This window comes from Clarias gariepinus, chromosome 3, assembly GCF_024256425.1.
Source record: "Clarias gariepinus isolate MV-2021 ecotype Netherlands chromosome 3, CGAR_prim_01v2, whole genome shotgun sequence".
NCBI classification, from domain to species: domain Eukaryota; kingdom Metazoa; phylum Chordata; class Actinopteri; order Siluriformes; family Clariidae; genus Clarias; species Clarias gariepinus.
The window spans coordinates 43,339,440-43,358,312 of NC_071102.1; the positions used below are offsets into that span (position 1 = coordinate 43,339,440).

At 37.2% G+C, this 18,873-nt stretch overlaps 1 protein-coding gene across 3 annotated transcripts in view; it reads left to right on the forward strand.

Moving 5' to 3' along the window:
- add3a (adducin 3 (gamma) a) overlaps positions 1 to 18,873 on the forward strand; it is an 82,814-nt gene that overhangs the window by 506 nt on the left and 63,435 nt on the right. The gene's annotated exons all lie outside the window — the stretch shown is intronic.

Consider the following 18,873-nt stretch of genomic DNA (forward strand, 5'->3'; position numbering starts at 1 on the left):
CTCATCTTCATGATTCAGTGCTGTATTTTAATCTATGTGTGTGCGCGCGCGCCTTGAAAATGGGACTAACCCCTCACCTTTGAGTTGATCCGCGTTTGTTATGCAGCTTGGTTTCTGTTTTAGTTTTGCTGAGTTAGCATTTCACTATCAATCAGAACTAATGTTAATTTTAACAGATACAAAAATGTATTTGCTCCCTTATCAAGTCGCCTGTGTGTGTGTGTGTGTGTGTGTTGTGGTGTCTTCGGCTCACTTTCTGTCTTTCTCATAACTTGCTGCAGGAAAAAAACCCCCACATGAATCATATCTGGAGGAGCGCCATTCTGAGAGAATAGTTTGGCTTAAAAGCAAAAAGTCGACCTGTTTTCGCTCTCTCTCTCTCTCTCTCTCTCTCTCACTCCCTCACCCCCTCACCCAGTCTCACCTTCTCTCACTTTCTCCTGTCAGACTTTCTTAATATTCCTGGATGGCTTTCCCTCTCTATCTGGAGTCTCTCTCTCTCTTTTATTCCCCCTCTCTCTCTTTCCCTCTCTCTTTTATTTCTTCCCTCTCTCTTTCCCTCTCTCTTTTATTTCTTCCCTCTCTCTTTCCCTCACTCTTTTATTTCCTCCCTCTCTCTTTCCCTCACTCTTTTATTCCCTCTCTCTCTCTTTCCCTCTCTCTTTTATTTCTTCTCTCTCTCTCTCTTTCCCTCTCTCTTTTATTTCTTCTCTCTCTCTCTCTCTCTCCCTCTCTCTTTTATTTCTTCTCTCTCTCTCTCTCTCCCTCTCTCTTTTATTTCTTCTCTCTCTCTCTCTCTCCCTCTCTCTTTTATTTCTTCTCTCTCTCTCTCTCCCTCTCTCTTTTATTTCTTCTCTCTCTCTCTCTCTCTCTCACTCTCTCTTTTATTTATTCTCTCTCTCTCTCTCTCTCTCTCCCTCCCTCTTTTATTTCTTCTCTCTCTCTCTCTCTCTCTCTCCCTCCCTCTTATTTCTTCTCTCTCTCCCTCTCTCTTTTATTTCTTCTCTCTCTCTCTCTCTCCCTCTCTCTTTTATTTCTTCTCTCTCTCTCTCTCTCCCTCTCTCTCTTTTATTTCTTCTCTCTCTCTCTCTCTCTCTTTTATTTCTTCTCTCTCTCTCTCTCTTTTATTTCTTCTCTCTCTCTCTCTCTTTTATTTCTTTTCTCTCTCTCTCTCTTTTATTTCTTCTCTCTCTCTCTCTTTACCTCTCTCTTTTATTTCTTCTCTCTCTCTCTCCCTCTCTCTTTTATTTCTTCTCTCTCTCTCTCTTTCCCTCTCTCTTTTATTTCTTCTCTCTCTCTCTCTTTCCCTCTCTCTTTTATTTCTTCTCTCTCTCTCTTTCCCTCTCTCTCTGCCCCGGAGTCACCCCCTCTCTCTTATGGAGTCCTTCTGTCTCTATTATGAGTGCCTCTCTCTCTCTGTCCTGTAGACTCTCTCTCTTCCTACCTGTCTTAGAGCCTCTCCCTCGTTTCATCTCTCTCTCTCTTGCTATTTGCAGTCTTTCCCTCTCTCTCCTTCTCTGTCATAGAGTCTCACCTCCATTTCTTTTTTTTCTCCCAAATTTCTCTCTTTCTCTCTGTGGCTCTCCCTGTATATCAGCAGTGTCTCACTCACTCTCTCTCTCTCTTCGTCTGAGTCTCCCTCTCTTTCTCTGTAAGTCTCTGTGAGTCCTGCAGATGGTCAGTGGATATGCGTGTTGTGCATCTGGAGAGTCTGCCTGCCGCTCACAGGTTCTGTGGTTTACATTACTAATAGGTTTATTTTTTGGGAAACCGATTATGAAAATCAGACATGCAAACACAATAACCGCAGGAACAGGAGGAAGTGGTCAAAATTCTCCTTGGGGTGGGATTATGAACAGTCCCATAGACGCATCGATTCATGTTAACGAACACACACACACTCACTCTTTAGTCAAAGGCTTTGACACACATCTCACATTACAATTTGGAGGAGTTTGTACACTTGAATGCTTTGTTTTAACAGTGACCACTTAATGGACCACTACATCACTTGTGTGTGTGTGTGTTTATAGGATGAAGGAAAGAGCAGTATGAAGCCATTAGGAAAGCATCAAGTCTTTATCTGAACCTGTCCAAAAGGACAGCATGACTCCATCCCCATGTGTGTAGGGCTTATCGGAATCATGCGCACCCACCCTCATACACACACACACACACACACACACACACATAGAACCATGGAATGGAAAGTCTCCCTTTATGTGTGTGTGTTTTGTTTTTATTATTTCAGCTTTCTCTCTTCCTCGCAGCTCCATCTGGGTTTGATTTGTACTTCCTGCAACAGGCCCAGTTTTCTGCTCTGCCTTTTCAAGGACCGATAGTCTAGAATCAGATTTGACTCTGTACAGTATTAAGTGCGTTATCACTACCAATCCATTCTGTGGGTCAGCACCTCACAGTCAGGGGTGCACGTGTTAGATGCCATGCTAGCTTTTAGGAGAAGTCCAGACATGCTCAGGCTGATATGAAAGATTCCCTAATTCATCAGCGTGCAGCGAGACCTTCGTGGTCAGATCAGTCAGATTTAGCAGGTTTTGAAACCATACACCCCTCTCGTCTGTTTAGTCAAGCAAGTGATCTTTGAGAGTGAAAAAAATACAGTTTCCATATGTTTCAAAAGTGTGTGTAAAGTTTGGGAGGGAAGAAAAAGATTTGGCCGTCTCTGTATATTTGTTCTGGTTTTCTGTTTTCGAGCTAGAAGTCTTTGAAGTAGAGCGCTGAGACGTTTTAGCTCACGTGTAATGGCGTGTAGGAGTGTGTGCAAGGGAGAGAGATGTATAGTCGCCTGGAAGCCCTGCCAAAAACGATTGTTGTCACCGTAGAGGTTTACTCTTAGAGTTCAACAGTAATGTAGCAACTTTAACGTAAAACGATTTGAGCGATGTAAGAAGAAAATAAAAAGCTGGTTTGTAAATGTAGAGATGTTGCTTTAATAAAAAACCTCAAAACTAGGATGTCTGAGAGATTGATTTGTCAGGTGTTAAGGCGTAGATGTTTATCTACGCCTTTACGTTTACGTTACGTTTATGAGGTTAATGTGTTTGCTAGCTGTTTCACATTGTAGCGAGTGTTGCCTGGTGTACTAGCATTGGGAGACCACAAGGGGGAGACATAACAGATTCTGTAGTTGTAATAGATCTCATTTCCCCTTTCCTGGCATGTAATACGTTTTAAATGTACCATTTGAACCCTCTATTTCTATTTTAAAATGACCCAAAGTTCCTGATTAGCAATGCGCGAAAAAGGCATCGATCCCTTACCTGCTAGCTACTGGAAAATTACTTGTGAAAAGTGTGCAAAATGTATAGCATTTATTATGGGTATTAGAATCCTGCCAAAATAAAGGTTAATTAGTTTTAATATATTGCTAAGCATGTTACACGGTGGTACAGCATTTAAAGATATGATATTAATATGCTAATCCTGTCCTTATGTGTTATATGTTTACAATATTTACAATATTTATTCTAATGTACACCAAAGCCAATAGATGTGTCTGTGGGTTCTTAAGATTATATATTTTTTTTTTACCTGGAAAGCTTCAATGGTTTATTATCACCAGTGTTGGGGGACGTTACTTTTTAAAGTAACTAATTACATTACAAAATTACTGTCATTAAAAAGTAATCAGTTACATTACAGCGTTACTTTCTGATAAAAGTAACTAGTTCAAATACTTTTCCATAGCAGAAAATGAAAACTCCTTTGTGATTCCTCATGCATGTTGTTTTAGTCAAGACCTTTATAATTATTCTACCATCATCACTCAGCGAAGTTTTGGCCCATAATCTGTTAACTACTAATACCCCTATCTCACCTACGTAGTTTCGCGCGGTGGCCGTAAGTACGGTTCGCCACGATTCCCCGCGAGTTTTGCCGCTGTGAGTACGTTTCTATCTTTCCGCGCATCTGTCCTCGCGGAAGCTTCCAGACTTGCAGAACTTCGGGCAGTTACTCGTGGCGGCTCACAGTGCAGAACACCGCTTCTCACCAAGAGTCAAACTGCGTAGGTCAGATAGGGGTATAACAGCAGGAATAACAGATGGGGTTAGGTTATCGGGGGCGGGGCTTGTAGGACGACTCTCTCTCACACACACACACACACACTATCGGAATGACTGCTGTCTGGTTCGTTTGTAACGCGTAACACCCAACACTGATCAACACGTCTTTTGTGGTAGCTTGTTGGTTAGGGTGCGAGAGGTCCATCTGATGTTTGGCACAGTGGTCTCTCAAGCAGGTTAAGGTTTCTGGGTTACTGATCAGAAGATCGGTGGTTTGAGCACCAGCACCGCCAAGCTACCACTAGGCTCAGTATCGGGGCTGACTCTGCGCTCTGACCCCAGCTTCCTAACTGGAATTTGCGGGGAAAAAAAATTTCTTTGTGCTGTAAGGGACACATAATTGAATCTTTTCACTTTGTTGGGCTGTGTGTTTTAGTGAAATTTGTCATCAATTGCACTCCATATTCCAATTCTGTGCACTTGTTCGGTCAACATTTTCATCTTTTAATTTTCTAGCTTTACAAGCATTTCAGTTTGCTTTGATCTTAAACAACAACAGTTCTTTTGTGAAGCCCCAAGACTGTGTGTGCATGTGTGTGCATGTGTGTGCATGTGTGTGCATGTGTGTGCATGTGTGTGCATGTGTGTGCATGTGTGTGCATGTGTGTTAGGTGTTTTTTCTCCGTTCTTACTAGCAGGTCACCTTTCTCAGAAGTCTAGTTTAGTAAGCACTTGAGTTTGTGCAAGAGAGGACTTCACCCATCTTGGCTATTTATATCTTCCCTAACAGATATATAATCTGTGCAGATGTCTATACGTAGTTTTGTACATTTGTGTTAGGGTTTTGTGTGTGTGTGTGTGTGTATGACCTTCTGACCATAAAGAAGAAGGGTGTGTGGCACCCCTGCTGTGAGGAAACATGCTGTATCAGTGCGATTATGGAAAAAAAAATAACGCCAAAAACAGACTATATATAAAACAGCTTGGGAGTCCCACCCTGCTTTAGTTCCTGTTTGTGATGATTTACCGCTCACGGGCCAGACAGCTGGGGATGGAAATGAAGCTAAGATCGTATACCCCTCATGAGAAATCTGACTTTCAGTTGACCTTTAGCTGAGTGAGCTGTGTGCTGTAAAGCAGAAGTTTAATCTTCTATCTATATATCTCTTTATTTTTTGCGGGGAAAGGGGGACCAAATTGTCCCTTAAACTATATTTACCGCTAGTTTGTGGGGACGTTATGTTGCTGCGTGTCCATTGAAGATTCTTATTAGCATGACATCTCGGGCACCAGAGGTTGAATGTTTGTAGGATATCTATGGAACAGTCATTGTAACCAGAAGATGAACCAGTTTGATTTTTAAATGGATCTTAATGTCTAATGTCTAAAATATCTATTACGTATTATACGTATATTACAGATTTGGATTAAAATGTAACCACATAAATTTCATTACTAATAAATCTGAATTCGATTTTTATTTTAGTTATTTGTAATTTCTTAATTTTAAATATTCTTTAAAAAAAATCTGTATTTGAAAACATTTGTAGGAACTTTTATATAATATTTATGTTCTACCTGTTTTAAGAGTTTTCTATGTTCTTGGAGATTTGTAAATAATTTGGCCCTTTTTTCTAGAAATTTTTCTAGAAATTGTGTGGGGGCTTCTAATGATGGGTTTAAATTTCTGTCAAACCGCACCAGAGTTTGTTTGAAAGCTGACCGAGACCCACTTTTTTAAGTCGTCTCATGATGGCAATGTTCGCATTTGTTCATGTGAGCCACACTAACGGAGCAACCACACCAGTGAGTTTTTTTTTCTTTCTTTTTTTTTTTTAGGACCGAACATGTCATGCGTGAACTCATACAAAAAGTGTCTGAAAGATATTTTGGAAATTTCTAGAAGTTCGTTAAAATGTTTAGAAACGTTCGCTTTTTTTGTGGATGTTTCTGACGTTTGTAGAAGTTTCTAGGTCTTTGTAGATTTTGATGCTTGCAGAGATTTCTGGACATGTTCAAATTCTAGAATTTTGTAGAAATTTTTAGATGCGCATGTTTTGTAGATATTTAAAGAAGGTTGACGTTTATAGATGCTTCTAAAAAAATTTTAAGATTAGATTTTTTTTTTATTTTAGGGGCTCTTAAAGTTTGAAGAGATTTGTAAACATTTATAGAAGTTTGTAGATGTTTTTCTGTTTCTAGATGTTTTGTACAAATTATTACTTTAGATAGTTCTATATGAATGTGTATGAACTCTCTATTGTGAATTCCAGAATAGAGCCAAACGGTCAGACAACCCGAACCTTGGTTTATTCATGTACACAATGATTACAAGAAAAGTCCTGATTAAAGACCTTTTTATTTTCCTTAAGTTTACAGTTGATGCTAACTTTAGATGGTATGGAGTATAATTTTAGCTGAAGATATCCTTTACTAAGAAATTGCTTGACCCTCTGGGGAAAATAATGATATTCCTTAAATGTTTGCACCGTCACGCTACATTTATATTAACTGTAAAGACGACTTAATGGCTGCAAGCTAGCTACACAAACAACTAGCATCAGTCATTAACTGGCTTTCGCCTTAAAAGATTGCTTAAGAAAAGGTAACAACGTGGCAAAACACAAATCACAAGGTCCTAAAGCTGTTTGTTGAGTCTGGCTTAGTGTACGTCATCTGGCACAATGAATGCTACAGTATTCCTCAGCGTCTGCCTGTGTCTGCTAATATAAATAAGTGTAGGTCACCTTTGGGAATGATCCACCGTGGTGTTTGTGAAGGCTGGTGAAGGCTAGTATGTAGGGGCGTGTGAGCCAGCAAAGCTTTAAAGGCATGGCTGGATCAGGTTTGATACTGTAAGCTGAAATCAGATCTCTGAACCGTGCTAAGTTATGCCAGGCCTCTGGACCAGACCCAAATATACGCCGCCAAGTGCTATTAGTGTACTCTATGTTTACAGCAAGGTTTGTTTTTAAAACTTGCATTGGGCACAGCCATTTACAAAATATATTTGGGTTCTATTTGATTTGTCATATATAAAATCTATGTTGATTTGCATGATATAAAGCTGTGCACCTGAGATTTAAGTTGTGCTCTTAACTGAAAGAAACCAAGACTTGTTCGAAGTTATGCAGTAAACATGCAAAACTAGTTCGAGTAATCCTGCTGGGTTACGACTAAAGTTAAGGTAAGGCTTAACATTGGGGTCGAAATTAAAAGTGAGAGTAAAATAGGAGTAAAAACTAATGTTTATGACTAATTTGGAAACAATGTTAAACTTATGGTTAAAAGTTATGGTTAAACTTAAGGTCTATTGAATTAAAGTTAACGGTAAAGTTATAATTAATTTTAATATTAAACTCTACCTGGACTTTAATATTAGCATTAAGACTAAAGTTAGAATTAATATTTTCTGGCACAAACATAAGGCAAAAGTTGAGGTTAATGCCAGAGTGAAGGTTGAAGTTAGAGTTAAAGTTAGAAATAAAGTTGAATTTCAGGTTACTGGTAGAATTTTGGATGTTTAAAAATTAAATTAGAAAAAAATGTTCACCTTTAAATGAATGATTTACCTAATGCTGGGTAAAGTACAAGGTAATAGTTGGTATTAAAAGTAGACATAAGGTTAAAGATAATGTAAAAGATAAGGTTAACATTAGGATGTTAAAGGTAAGATGAAGTTAAGATAGGTTGGAATTAAGGTTGATCTCATCTTTACAGTTAAAGTTAAAATTACAATTAATATAAAATACAGTGCATCCGGAAAGTATTCACAGCGCATTGCTTTTTCCCCATTTCGGTCATGTCACAGCCTTATTCTAAAATGGACTAAATTATTTTTTTCTTAGAATTCTACACACAACACCCCATAATGACAACATGAAAAAAGGTGCCATGAGATTTTTGCAAAAAAAAATGAGAAAGCACATGTACATAAGTATTCACAGCCTTTGCCATAAAGCTCAAAATTGAGCTCAGGCGTTTCTCCTGATCATCCTTAAAAATGTTTCTGCAGCTTAATTGGAGTCCACTTGTGGTAAATTCAGTTGATTGGACATGATTTGGAAAGACACACACTTGTCTATATAAGATCCCACAGTTGGCAGGTCATGTCAGAGCACAAAGCAAATATGAAGTCAAAGGAATTGTCTGTAGACCTCTAGGACAGGATTGTCTCAAGGCACAAATCTGGGGAAGGTTACAGAAAAATTTCTGCCACCAGGACTCTTCCTAGAGCTGGCCGGCCATTTAAACTGAGCGATCGGGGGAGAAGAACCTTAGTCAGGGAGGTGACCAAGAACCCGATGGTCACTTTGTCAGAGCTCCAAAGGTCCTCTGTGGAGAGAGGAGAACCTTCCAGAAGGACAACCATTTTTGCAGCAATCCACCAATCAGGCCTATATGGTGGCCACAGAGTCTCATCAGACCTGAGTATTTTGTTTCTAATGATCTGAGAGTCCTTCAGGTGCCAGACGGGTGTTGGGTACCTATATAACCGGTATGTACCGGACCGAAACAGAATGCGAATTTCGGGGCCTCATTTCGGTGCTACTTAAATGCCTTAACTGTCGATTGAATGATGCAGTTCTAATAAGCATCAGATTCATCAACACACATAATCGCTAGTAAAATTTAAATACTGCATTCATGGGGTGTGAGAAATGATCGGAAAAAAATTATTTCCTTAATTAGAAAAATCTCGAGAACTTCGGAAAGCTTTGATAATACATATCCAAAACATTGTTGCAGTAATGTTACTGTCCATTTTATTTTTGTAGATTAAAAGTTTTATATTAGATTAAAAAAAGCACAAATCATCAGGAAATGAGACCATCCGAGATGCGCGTAAATGCAGCAACTAACGTTACACTTGTTCTGACGGCAGCAGGTGGTTTACCACTATCTTAGCTTGCTAAATTAAACAACTTTCGTTAAAATGCCTAAAACTAAACGGTCGAAAGTGTGGCTATATTTCACAAGAAAGAATTCCAAAACCGCGACGTGCAGCAAATGTTTTACAGCAGTTGCGTGTAAAGGGAGGAAACACGTCAAATCTAATAAAACAGTTGAGGGCACACGGAATAAACTTAAAAGCGAAGGGGGGGTTTGACAGCTTGCGGACAACAGCTGGCACTATCGGTGTGTACTATCGGTACCAGTCCCAGTCATACCAACCGTAGCAAAAAGGAATCCACCGATTATGTTGAAGACAGCAGCCTTCCCGCAGGTTAGTAGTAGGCTAATGCAATGTTTTTGCAAAATGCAAATATTGCATTCATGCTAACAAATGGTCAAACGGTTTTTAAAATACTAATGTAACATGCATTTTGTTTATAATTATGGCTTTCCAGCTAGTACTAGTAGTACTACAACAGTGACCCCATTTACCATTGCAAAAAAGGTTAATCTGACTAAGGAGAATAAAAAAAAAAAATTGTTCAATATATATGTATGCTTGCGTCATCCACCATCATTTTGTGGCTTTAGTAAAGTATCGGTTCAGGCACAGTTTTGGCAACGGTACCGTTTTAAAAGTATCGATTTGGCACTGGTATTGAAAAAAACCCAAACGATACCCAACCCTAGTTCTTGGTCACCTCCCTGACTAGGGCCCTTAAATATGGCACAAAAAAAAAAAAATTTAGGCCACTCTGTGCTGTCCTAAAGCTGTTCATGTAGAGAGACCCAAATTGCACCATCCTGCTACTGCGTTACAGAGCGCGCACACACACACACACTTTCACAGAAATCTCTCGTCACTTTCGCTATTTACGAAGGCTTTTTACACACTTCTTGAAACAAGATAACTTTCTCATAAGCTTTTCTTTTCTTTAGCGTGTGACTAACGTGTTGCAATCAGATACTGATGTCATAGCATATAAGATCTCACTCTTTTCAGATGAGTCACTTTCATTTTAGTTTCTTTCTTCCTTTTAGTTTTATTTCTGTTTGCCTTCGTAAACTTTGTTTTGCATCTAAACGTGCCAGGATAAATCAACTTGTGGTTTGGCTCGTCGAGCTCAAACACATCGCATAAACATTTTAAACCTGACACAGTTTTGGCTCGATAAAGATTTCCCTTAGAACTTCCTTTTAACAAAACTAGCTTCTGTCAAGATGATTTATGGTTTTCTTTTCCTTCCCTTTCCATCTATTTGCCTTCCATGTTCTCAAAAGCTCAAAACCATAACCACCGACCTATCACTGACAATCTGTTACTATGGCAACACTCAAAATGCCAAATCAGCTGTGTTAAAAGCTAGGGTAGCTGGATGTTAGCTAAACCGTGTATTAACATCTTTGACTTCGACATTTCTTTTTATCTGGCCTTCCTACACAGAGGGTTTTGTTGTTGCCGTGCAATGCTGTTACTATAATTCCTAGAAAAACATGCCATCAATAGATGTCCCAAGGTACCACACAATTTGTAGTGGTTTTCTACCAAGTGTTCTTGATGATAGGTCACCACAGTAGGCCGCCTGATCCGCGCAACAACTTGGCACAGGCTTTCACCCTCCCATTTTCTCCAAGCTTGGGACCAGCACTGCATTCAGTGGCTAAGATTTGGGTATTAGGTGGGAATCCAACCAAGCCCTTATGCATGGTGGGCAAGAAACCTACCACTGAGCCATCAATGGCCTGGAACCAAATTTTTTCAACTTTTTAAAGTTGGAGGTGTGTATTGGCTCATAATCACTATCTGGTGTAACACAGAAGAATTTCTTCCTCATGATTACTCAGTTTTTTCCTCTGGTTTGATCATAAAAGACCAATCTTATTCTACAACAGATATTTCTGAGATATTTTACGAGTGGTGAAAACAGATGGTAGTAGCACTGGAATTTTTAACTATATGCATTACTCCGTGCCACAGGGGTTCTTATGATTTGTTAATTAAACCAACTGTGGGTCACATCATGTGTAAGAGTAGGTCTGTACGTTTGCAGTACTTGGGAGAGAGCAGCTTCCTGCCAAAACCCACATTGACGATCAGTCACAAAAGCACTTTCAGTAAGAACACACATCTGATAATGTTATGTTGTCTTAAACAACACACTCTCACTTCTAGGTCTTTGTGCATTGCTTCTGAACCATCCATGTTCTTTTACTTATGCCTAAGCAGACCTATAAACCCAACTAGCTACTATCGTCCTTCCATATAAAACTATTTTTGGATTTAACCTCCAAACCTGGAAGTTAGCTGATATTTTAAAGGGAATATGTTTTGTCCATTGGTCAAAACTCACTCTTTCAATGATGACTTTACATTTCATACACACGGACATTATCTGTCTGTATGTCTGTCCAGCATCACACAAAACTGTCTGGACAGAATTTAATGAAACTGACAGATCCTGGGTATTTCCCTGAAGTTTAACCTGCACCATAATTAAAATCATTTTTTATTTTTTATTTTAATTGTGCACATTCTAAATCGACTGCTGGATGGAATTTTATGAAACTTTGGCAGTCCTTGGGTATTTGCCTGAAGTTCAGTCTGCGCCAAATTAAATCAAATGTTAAGTAAAAGCGATGTTATGAACTGTAATGTGCCGGATTTAATAATCCACTTTAAAATAAGCTACTTGCTCAATGTAAACAAACACCTGCAACAACAGAAATTAATTAGAAAAGCTCAACTGAATATTTTTACCGGGATTAGTGAATTGAAGTGAATAATAAGTGAATTTTAACATGCTGGGGTCGTTGAAAGACAAAACTTTATCCGATTTCCTTTTTCATCTCATCTGTGATTCACTCTCCGATAACCAAACAGGGAGTGTATTTGTCTGACGATGAAAGAAGTACAACTTAGTGTAAACAAGGCGTAAGATTCTCAACCTTACAGATGTGATTTCTTTGTATTAATAAGTAAGACAGGGAGTTCTGCTGTACAGAAAGACAGACAGACATGTACAGTATGTGGGCTTCAATCTAAAATAATATTATCACTGATTACATTAAAGCTCTTTGGATTATTTTTAACTTTAACCTTTTATCTATTTCTATAAACCCTTTTCCTATCAATGACGGGTACTACCCATAGCAAAATGTTGTTGCTCAGAATAAGCTTTTTCTTGTCTCATGAGACTGAATTGAGCTGTCTCATTACAAGCTCAACTTTCTCTTTTCTATTTCTCCTAAACCCCACTTAGGAGAAACAAAGAGACATAACTGAGACACAAAGCGGGACATACTTTGAGAAACATTTGAGAAATCTAAGGTGTACATGAGAAACAGAACTGCAGTTGTAGGAGAGAAGCAAGTGAGCTATAAAGCCATATTTAATGAGTTTAAAGTCAGATATAAATGAGATGCATAAAACACAAATTAGGAATATCATAGTTTTAAATCCTCAATAAATCTGTAATAAATTTACAATTCACACAATATAACAGACAGCAGCAAAATCTGGCAAATCAAGACATTGAATGATACAAAATGTCACACAACCTGACAAAGATATTAAGTGTCACACTGCTCAACTCATAGTATGATTTATATAGGAGTTACACAAAGTCCACAGTATTGTGACAGTCGTCCAGTGAAAAGAATCAGTCAAAAAGGAGATGAAAAATTTTAAAGAAAAATTGGTTGCTTGCTGTATGTAAGGGCTACAGGAACGGGCAAAAGCCAGGAAAAGTTCTCTCTCACCAGCTTCATCTTACTTGTGATGGATGTCTGCAACGTCTGCAACTCCTGGAGTTGCTTAGTATCTAATGGAACAATATATATATATATATATATATATATATATATATATATATATATATTAAAACATTTGAGATTTACCTAAACGCCATTCAGCTACTCTATTTCCAACATTCTGAAAGTTGAAAGGTGATCTTGAGCTCATGGGCTGGTGTTTACCTGACTGATGACGTGGTGCTGATGGAGACTCCGGAACATTCTCCTGCATTCTTGGTCTCCTGAGGTGGCATGCTTCTGAAAAGAACCCAGTTAAAGTAAAATGTATATAATTACCAAGATAACCTTAACACAAACAAACATATAGGTGTTTATTTATAGAATATAATTAACTGATGTCTCTAAAGTTAACTGTTTTGGTAACTACTGTTAAACACTGAACAATATAATAAAACTACTGGTTTTCAAAAACTGATCATGCAGTAACATCATTAACTTAGTATTTAAAAAAAAAAAAAAAAAGGTAAAAAGTCATTTAATATTGTAAACCACACTGGTTAACTTGGGACCAGCCTAATAATAATACTGGTACCAGCTGACTGATTTTTACCAAAAAAAAAAAAATTATAATTCAACATCACAAATGTTAGTTACCTAAATATGCTAATCCACACAAACCGGGGGTCGCGGAATAATTTTAAGGGGTCATGAGAGGGATTAGAAAATTGTCTTTTTTTCATGAATATAATACACACATTTTTCAGTATTACAACTAAACTAGATATTACTGATTGAGTGTGAGTGTTTAAACTAAGTGTTGCTGTAAACGTCACTGTGCATCGACTGGCTCACTAGTTTTTGCTATAGCGCACAACTGAATGTGAAAACCGCAACTGCCGAGATGGATAAATTTGTTATTTGCAAATTTAAAAAATCCAAAATTATTTCGATGTATAGTAAATGTAGTCAAAATACTGTGCACAGATTATGTTTTTTGCTTGTTTTTGATAGTAGGAGTCGCGAGATCTTGTCGATCTTCAATTAGGGGTCGCTGGCTTGAAAGTTTGAGAACCACTGTGCTAAACCACCCACAGGTAGCATTGAGTTCCTTTTGGAGTTTAAGGACAAACGTAAGCTGTGTATACCACAGTTTTTTTTTTGTTTGTTTGTTTGTTTGTTTTTTACCACAGACTCTGTAATTTTAATTTGTTTTTGACTCCTTGTTAATAATAATTTATCCTAAATTCGGTGCAAAAAAAACAAACACAACACAGTCTGGTCACTTAATTTTCTACAATTTCTTCCACACATGCTCCAAGCCTGCAAATGTTTATCTTTATTAGAATCTATCTGTACTGTAGGCTTTATTTGGGTGGCCATGAAAAAATGGTGAGCATTTATTCATAAATGTATAATCAAAAATAGGTTTGGTCTTAAATGATAAGTGTTTACAGAAATCATTGTACACAAACTTGAACTCATTGCTTCACTTCTCGAAAAAAATATATACATTTGTACAGAATGTAAAGTAAGTTTGCCATTAGGCAGTTTAATTTTAATAAAATTAATTAGGCTGTACACATTTGTAAAAGCGTTCGAGTCAGGATTGTGCAATATAGAGTGACATATTTCCAGCAGAATATATGCTTCAATATAAAGAACTCAATTTTATTTCATTTTAACTAACTATACACACATCACTAAACAAAACTTTCATATCAGAACATATCAGAAAACCCAAATACACAGTTTACAAGTACTGTATACTTTATGTGGGGAAACACTGCATTGGGGAAACAAAATTTTAGTCGCACACAAGACAAATATGATTTAGAAGTAATGAGCCATATTTGAGACACATTTTGAGAAGATTGAGAAAACAGCTAAAATCTTATTCAAGTTTTAAAGACGGCTCATTTCTGCATATGTGAGTCACACACAAGACAAATATAAACTATCTTTAAAATTTAAAGGTAATGAGCCACATTTAATACACCTTTGAAAAGATGCAAGTCTCAAAGATGGCTCATTTCTGTCTAGGAGACAAAGGAGATTAACATGAGATTTCATCTTGGAGTTTCTTTGCTATGGGTAATGCTAGTATAAAGTAAATCGCATATATCTTGTATTGGATTGAAGTGGATTGGGCAACTACTAAACTAGAGGGATTATTGGTATTTAACTTAGACATTCTATGCAACGCTTCTACATTTTTATCCTTTGTTTGCTATTTAAAAGCAGTGTTCATTTTAATTTTTTTAATATTGCAAGTTAGGTCTTAGAGTTGCATCAGCATGTAATTAACCAGATTTTTTAGCTCAGTTGCTGGGAAATATCTCAATTTGATCAAGTCTCTTCTTCACACCATTGAACAGTCTACACAGTAATAAGTGATGAATAAGTAAGGGTATGATTTTAAATAGTTAGCCAGCATTTCTAATTATGTTAACTAAAGCTCACAATTATATTTAAAAAAAAAAAAAAAAAACTTTAAAAACAATAACTTTTTTGTCATATTTAGGCTAACATAAATGAACTGATGCAAGCTATCATTCGTCTTGAGTCAGAGTGATGGGAAGAGCAAAAACATCTGGGAGAACAGCTGCCTCTTTTTAATAGTCACGGTGTTAAGAAATATTGTTAAAGTTTAGGTAAAAGTTAAGGCTGAGGGGGAAGTTAAGATTACAGCCAGTAGTAAGTAGTGCTGCAAAATTAACCGAGTAGAAATTGACATTGTATGGTGTGCCTGTGCGATTAGGTAATTGAAAAAGGCTCACATTTATTATAGGTTATATAAAAATTGTCTGGATGACAATTTATTATTAATTTTATTTCAGGTGATTGGTAAATATTGTCAAACATTATCTAGATTAAATCATTTGTGCCATAATTTGCTGTTCTCCTGGATCGAGTTCCCAATCCTTGTCCCACTGCATTGTGCTGTTGGTTACTTTCCTGGAAACACCAAACTGCATTACACTTTACAAGAAAAATTCTATTAATTCATTAGTAAAATGTTGTGTATTTAAAAATTGAATACACATGTGGTCATTTTTAGCAGATGAAACGCTAGATGGCTAGTTAGAAGAAAAAACGACTGTAAAAATGAATAAACAAACATTGCTTTTCCACCGGGGCAGCTGAAAAAGCCCTACAGGGAGTGAAGATAAGAGATAATGGGAGAAGGGTGATAAAGAGCAAATTTCAACCGAAATTACGACAACAGCTGTATAAAATACGGTTCCATCGTTCTGGGGATGCTAATGCTCCAAATCTCTTGTGTGTGATATGCGGAGAGAAGCGAACAAATGAGGCTTCAAAGTTTCATTCAGCATTTGGAGACTAAACATTCAATTCTGAAGGACAGGCCAGGGAGTTATTTTTAAAGGAGAATATCTGGACTAGGCGGTCGGAGGTAAGAGATAAGTTCTGCAGCTTCAGTTAATGTCGCTGCATTAACGCCGTCATATTTAGTGGCCATTTGCATATCGCAGAGGCAAAGAAGTGTTCAGACATCGGGGAGCCGTTCATTCGTCCAGCTGCGAAGGATATTTGTTTGAAACTTGACCACCACCTGTCAGGAAAAACCTACCCAGGACATGCATTGATGGTGAGCTGGCCTAGATAAATACAGAATGGGACATTTAACTGTTATATGTCTCCGTTTAATTCGCAATCACTGGGCAAACAAAAAACTGTGCTAAAGTATTTACCATTGAGGTTAAAATTAAGGAAATAAGAATTAAAAATCAAGTCTGTCTAGGAAAAATTTGATTTTTACTGTAGACATGTTTAAATAGAGTTGTTTAAGTTAAAATTATGATTACGTAAAGAGTTAAAATAAGAATCAGGCTCGGGATTGTGAGCATTTCACTTGTGTTCACAGCTTAAAAAATAGATTCATGTGAGCTGCTAAATATATTTAGGAAAAAGTATTACAAGAATCAGCCCAAACAGGCTCGTTTTTTTTTTTTTTTTTTTTTTTTGTGCAAAAATAAGGTTCATCATAATAACCAGCTCCCTGGCGCCTGCACATCATATCCAATATCCCAGAAATCATATTTTAAAAGCGAGCCAGTGCGCGCGTACTGCTTCGTCTCTCTTTGTACTAAGTAAACCTGTTTTTTTTTTTTTTTTTTTTTTAGTGGGCGGGCCTTCCTGTCAACCTTTTTTCTTTCTTTGTCTTTCTGTCTCTCTCTTGTTCTCTTGTCTTTAGACCAGTTTACTGTCCTGCAGTCACATGGTAGTTATAGAAAATTAAAACAGACAGAGAACATTCCAATGGCTCGTTTTAGCACAAATCGCAGACAAAACCAGGCAACTTTGCCTTTATTGTGGCGATCTTTACTTTTAATTAAGTGCTGTACAGAAACAGTAAATCTACGTTTCTGTGCCTAATGTGTAGAGATTCATTTATCACTGGAGAAAACAGGTGCTTCTCTCCAAGGAGGAAAAACTTCAAATCAAGTTTACTACTACACATTATATTGTGAAACATTATTATTGTGGCCTTTGTGACCAAATAAATCTAATAATTTTGCTTATAAATGTCTACTTGTACAACTTTATTAAGGAAAAACATGTTAATTGAAATATTTTCATTGCTCCACTAAAGTTCTTTATTTTTTAAGCTCGGAGAATAAAGTAAACGGTGAAGTTAAGGGAAAATTTAAGTAAAGATCAGAGGGATAATGATACAAATATAAAGTTATGGGCAAAGGTTAAAGTTTTAATTATTACAATTAAGGGTAAGATAAGAAGGTTAAGGTTAGAAATGGAAAGTAACTTGTAAAGTTAAGGTTAAAATTTAAATTAATGCTAAGAATAAAGTTAAGGTTAAAATAAGAAATTTGCGGGTAATGTTAATATCAATATTAGAATAGTTAATTCAGGGTTGGGGTTTAGGATAAAACTATATCAATAATTACACTAAAAGGTAAGCTAAAGTCAGGATTACAATAAGTATTGAGGTAAAGGGGTAAATTTAGATTTAAAGTTCAGAGGAAGGTTGAGGTTAGAATTAGGTGTAGTTAAACATGGAATGTTAATGGTATGTGTAAGGTTAAGATGAAGTTAAGGGTAATGTTACGTTTAAACATAGAATTTTAAGGGTAAAGTCACTGTTAATTGGAAAGTTATAAATAAAGTTAAGGATAAAATCTGGAATAAATGTACTGAGAAAATTAAGGTTAAAATTAGGAAGTTAAGGGTGAAGTTGGGGTACAAATTTAATTAAGATTAAATGGTAATGTTAAAATTGAGAATTTAAAAGGAAAAGTAAAGTTTTAAAAATATTACATTGACTCTATCCCATAGTCAAAGTTTCAGTATGAGTTTTGAAATGTACTGATCTGAGATATTTCAAGCCTTAAATTGTGACCGAGAAAGGAAACTTGAAGTCATTTAATATAAAAAGCCCCAAAAAGCTAGCTTAAGAGACAAACTCTCAGGAGTAATATTTTTTTTCCCTCATACGACCAGTGTATCTCCAGTGTTTGGAGCCACGTTACACTTTGAGCTCGGACGCTCTGGCAAGTGCTAAAGCGACTGTTGTGTTTTATCACAAGACACTCGGTGTGTATCAGTGTGTTAGGACTGGGGAGAGATATTTAAGCTTGTTGGACCAGATTAGATACGTGTAAATATTTCCAGCTGCCACACGTGCAGGGTTGGTGTCACTAGCCTTCAGTACATGAACTACCTGCTTTACTGCCTGACATTAAAGATATTTGCTAGTTAGTTACAGAATCTGTGATAGGATTAGCAGTACAGCAGACACCATTAGAGCTTGTGTGTGTGTGTGAGAGATGCTTGTCCTGTGCGACATTTAATTGATGTTTTGGTGTCCAAGAATTCTTATTTGTATCGTTTAGCGTGACTGATCTTCATATTTGTCTGTGACCTCCTTTGAGACGCCTTACAAATCCCATCAGATTAGTTCTGACGCCAACACGTTATCTTCACACAGTCTTGACTGTATCTGTGTTTGCCCTGAGGATGTGCTTCCTGAGGGAACTGATAATGTGTGTGTGAGAGAGAGAGAGAGAGACTGTCTTTTTCTGCTGTAGAAAGGGGAAACAGATTCCGTTTCCTCTTCCGCTGTGATCGAATGGACATGATTGTTTTTGCATCGAAAGAGGACAGTAGCCTTTGAAAGGGAGATGAGCGGACGTGTGTGTGTGTGTATGTTTGTGTGTGT